General features: G+C 39.7%; 1 protein-coding gene across 1 annotated transcript in view; it reads right to left on the reverse strand.

The window, feature by feature from the left end:
* The window catches only part of slc26a5 (solute carrier family 26 member 5), a 61,241-nt gene extending 60,226 nt beyond the window's left edge, over positions 1–1,015 (reverse strand). Inside the window, exon 1 of the mRNA XM_076296220.1 lies at positions 854–1,015. The gene's annotated coding sequence lies outside the window, so the exon portion shown is untranslated. The remainder of the gene's footprint in view (positions 1–853) is intronic.
* Between the last annotated feature and the right edge of the window lie 4,028 nt (positions 1,016–5,043).

Here is a 5,043-nt window from a genome sequence, read left to right on the forward strand (position 1 = left end):
ACATCATGAACGTTCTCTAGTTACCACTAGTCCCACTAAGTGACATGGAAAATGATCGAGAAACAGACCTACACTCCAACCAACAAAACACAGCCTAGACATAAACCAACGCCTTGAGAATGTGTTTTTGAAAGCGCTAATTTACAGTTTCACATTTAGATCTTAAGTATCACGTGTTTAGATCTTAAGTATCACGTAAGTATAATTCCGCCTACTAGGCTACTCTTCCTCACTGGAGAACACTTAGGCTCGGGCAACTCGGCTGGACCGAAGCCCAGCGACCTTTACGGGCGAGCAGAGCAACACCCCCGCAGCGAGGAGTATGTCAATCACTTAATAAATCACTACACCCTTGAACTGACTATTCCACAGTTAACTAGTAAGGTACGCCTCTTGACTTTAGTTTTGAAGATCTGCGAATATTAAGACCATTCGTGATATGTTGTTTATTATCATCATAGAAGACCCAGCAACCTGTGCCGTTTCTAATATCTAAAGTTCAATACAACTTCAACCGACTGTATGACTTCAACAGCCAAGATAACGAACATCGATAATAACGAACCCATTGCATGTTCATTGCTATCTCCCTGGCAAATTAACAGCTAGGTGTCAGCGAAGCATCTGGGCAGCTAGACATTCACCCTGTAAAATGAGTAGAGTAAACCTCTGAGATACCGTTAACTTGTGTTTCCTAACGTTTATGTCTCGACACTGACAGTTATCAGTTAAATTACCTGAGCATGTTAACTTAACGTAACTGGTAACACTATGCTAAAGGAAGATTAACGTTGCCTCGGGTAAGTTAATGTACTGCTCCGCAGACAGAGACAGAATGAGAATAACTTCTTACCTTTTTCTATCTCCGCAAGAGATGTCTGACAGTGGTCCTGTTATCTGTTACACCCAAAACAGTAGCATTAAGGAGCTGGTTATAGTTTAACACGGGAATGCCCTTTTACAACCTGCGACGCTGCGTGGTTTCTCATCTCGCCAAGGCGCAGGACCTCATGATGAATCCCAGCGTTGACGTCACGTGCCCGATGTTTTCTGGGAAATGTAGCCTAGTTTACTAGCGATACAAGTTAGTAGGCCTACCCCTGGGACATCAGACATTTAGCAGCGGTTTGAAAATAAACGACTAATTGATCTAGATAAATATCTGAAAATCAAGTATGAAACATGCTTTTCGTGCTGCTTCAGTGGTTTGTTTGAAATTCCACCACTGTACAAAAAGACTTTTAGTGAATCATGACAACTGAAAGGTCCGTACCGTGTCTTTCCGCCAGGTGTCAGTGTCATCTCATATCATTATCATTTCTTGAATTTCCCCTTGTGGATCAATAAAGTAGGCCTATCTATCTATCTATCATATCACAGTGAACATCAGAGCTTATGTTTTAACCTTTGTTGTGGCATCCATGTTTTTCACACATTCCGACGGCAAAGCACATTCAACCATAGCATTCAACACTTGCAGTGGAAAAAACAACGCAATCACAGGGGCGGTCCGTGGGCCTCCTTAATGTTGTCTGACCAACATTTTAAATTATTCCCTGTTAAAATTATGTATTATATTGTTGTGTAGGCCTATTTGTATGTCGCTTTGGACAAAAGCGTCTGCCAAACACCATAACCATAAAGAAACGCACCAAAATTGCCTGATTCTATAGCGTTCTGACGCTGAAGTCATTCAGTCATGACGTCGTTCACCCGACTGCGAGCGTGCAATCAGCCTCTTCATGTGCATTTGGTGTGAGCTCTGCTCTGGGAATAACCTATCTTTTACTGTCTATGGGAATAACAGGGGGAACATTTTTGCCAGCGAAAAAGCCAAAACCGTGGAAAATGGGGGAAGATTTTTGGTTTGCTGGTCTAATAATAGGGGGAAAACATTCAGGCTAGCCTATAGCCTGTTCTACGGAATGTACACAAAAGTGTTGTGGCTTTAAATCACAGACCCCTCAAACAGTTCCCCCTCAAACTCTCTCTCGTGACAAGCGCGCGGCTACTGGTGCAACAGGTGCATCACACAGGAATTGTTGCAAAGGTCAAGCAGCGTAGAACTGAATGTGCAGTTTGGAATTGAAATCGCCAGCAGCAAGACAAGTTCCTGTGTGTGTGTGGGCAAACAATAGGCTACTGTAACTTAAACGGAAACATAATATGGAATTGCATGACAGCAGCACACTCATTTTAGATAAACGTAAAAAACTGGCGGAGCGAGGAGGTGGCTTCGGGGGCTCAAGCCCTGAATCATTTTTCAAAAGCCCCGAATCTTTTTTTTATGTGTTTTCAATTTCCAACGATTCTAATTTCCAATTTAACTTCCCCTCGGTTTCTCTATAAATGTTACAAAATGTAGGCTACTATTACTGAGCAAATATCCCTTATTTCCAAAGCCCAATATTGACATATAATCTGATTTCCCACACGATGAGTTTAGGCAATGCCAGAGCCGAGATGTTTTACGTCATAAACCTGGCAGGAAAGTTCAGAGCGGTGCAGTCAGTTTAACCCATTTAAGCCCAAATTTTTCCCAGACATGCAAATATGCAAATCATGTGTTAGGCCTATTAGCAACCCTTTGAAGTAATCAATCATTTTTTTTTTAAATGTAGAAAAGTAGATGAAAAAGTGAGTTTTATTACCGGTGACCGGTGGGATAATATGCGTATACTCAATTTAAGGTTGCTCTATTTGTTTTTTTGTTAAAATAAAGGTATTCTGACAGGACTTTTCAAACTGATATGAACACTGAGACCAATGGCAATAATAAATATGAAAAATATTTTAACATTGTTTATTTACCAGGAGCTTCGGCTCGTTAAAATAGAACCCTGAATGTGTATGTCTGTGCGTGCGTGTGTGTCTGCATGTAGCTGTGAGAGTTAGTGTATATGGTGTGTGTGTGTATCTGATGGGGTGTGAGAGTTAGTTTGCATATTGTGTGTGTGTGTGTGAGTACGTATGTCTGTGTGTGTGTGTGTGTGCATGTATGTGTGTGTGCGTATACAGTATGTATGTGTGTGAGTGTGTGTGTTTGTCTGTGTGTGTGTATATATGTGTGTATGTATGTGTGTGTGTGTGTGTATAGGTGTGTGTGTGTGTGTATGTGTGTATCTGCAGGTGGGTGTGTGAGAGCAGTAGGCAAAGCGCATGCCGCGTGCAATGTGAAGTGTGAGTGTATATCTGTGTGTGTGTGTGTGTGTGTTTGTGTCTGTGTGTGTGTGTATGTCTGTGTGTGTGTGTCTGAGTGTGTATATCTGTGTGTGTGAGTGTATATCTCTGTGTTTATGTGTATTTGTGTGTGTGAGTGTATGTCTGTGTGTGTGTGTGAGTGTCAGTGTTGGGCAAGTTACTTCAAAAGCGTAATGCATTATTTATTACTTGTTACTGTCATCTCAAAGAAATTTGTTACATTACAATATTACTGTCTTTGAATTGTAAGGCATTACACTACGTTTACATTACTTTAACCAAAATAACAAGAAATATGGATTTGGTGTTCTCAATAGATCTTCATGTGTTCATTACACAGCAGGAGGTGATGGTATGGCATAATGACTTAGCTAGGCTTAAGGCTAACAAAAGAACAATATAATGGTTCCAGTCATGGCTCATGGGACAATGTAGGCCCCAAAGGCCAAAGGTCACTCACAACTTAATATAGTAAAATATAGCCATAGTGAAATTGTATGTTGACTTTAAATGGTTCTCATCATTGCTGGTTGCCTTTCCTTCCACTTACAGTGGTGTAGACTTAATGCAAATAGTTTGAGAATAATGGCTACGATCTTTGTCTGTAAAAGCAACATTTTAGTTATTCTCACTGCTTGAAATGAGAAGTATAGTCTAACTATGTTAGATCTGTTGCATGAATGGCAGAGATAACTCAAATTCCCTTTCTACAGTCATCTAAACAAGGCAATCAAATTCCAGGACCAGCATAGATGACTTTTTTAATTCTTGGATAATCTTCTCTGGTGCCAATTGAGCATTTCTCAATTTTGGATTAAAAAGCAAAGTAACTTCAGTTACTGAGAATTGTACCGAGTAAAATATTACTGGAATTGTAATGCCTTACATTACTGCATTACAGCAAAAAGCAATGCATTACTGTAATTACATTACTTTTTTAATGCATTACTCCCAACATTGGTGAGTGTGTATGTCTGTGTGTGTTTGTCTGAGTATGTATAGCTGTGTGTGTGAGTGTATATCTGTGTGTGTGTGAGTGTGTACAGTATGTCTGTGTGTGTGAGTTTGTATATCTCTGTGTGTATGTGTTTGTGAGTGTGTATGTCTGTGTGTGTGAATATGTGTATGTGTGTCTATGTGTGTGTGTGAGAGTATGTGTGTGAGTGTGTGTCTATGTGTATGTGTGTGTGTCTGTGTGAATGTGTGTGAGTGTGTATATTTGTGTGTGTGTGTGTGTGTGTGTGTGTGTGTGTGTGTGTGTGAATGTGTATATCTGTGTGTGAATGTGTGTATGTGTGTGTGTGTGTGTGTATGTGTGTGTGTATGTATGAGTATGTGTATGTCTGTGTGTGTGTGTAGGTGTAGAAGTATGTGTGCATCTAGATACAACATTCTATCCCACCGGTCACTATTGTGACCGTTAACATGTTTACTCACTCTGCAAACACACCAAAGATATTTCAATAATTATAAATGTATATATCATAACTAGACACCTTAAAGACCATGTGTAAAAAAAATATTTTTCCTACGTTTATTTTAACATACTTTAAAAACCTTTTATTTGGGAGCTGTGAGGCAGTCATCCTCTTCTCAAGGTGCAACCAGGAAGTAAATAGCTCTGGTCATATGACAATTTTTGACAAAAGTAAAAAAAAATTTGATCACAATTGTGACCAATGGGTTGAAATGGGTTATACAGCAAGCCGTCAAGACATTAGGCAATTAGGCTACTGTACCCGGAATACAAAAATAAACTTCAGAAAGACAGAAAGTTTGTTGTACTGTCTCAATTACCGAATCAGTAGATTTAGCTGTTGTCAGTTCAATTAATTTATTGTA

Source organism: Alosa pseudoharengus, unplaced genomic scaffold (genome assembly GCF_046254945.1).
Source record: "Alosa pseudoharengus isolate Yale_2024_CS ecotype anadromous, Long Island Sound unplaced genomic scaffold, YU_APseudo_1.1 YU_APseudo_1.1_scf_20, whole genome shotgun sequence".
Classification (NCBI taxonomy): Eukaryota; Metazoa; Chordata; class Actinopteri; order Clupeiformes; family Clupeidae; genus Alosa; species Alosa pseudoharengus.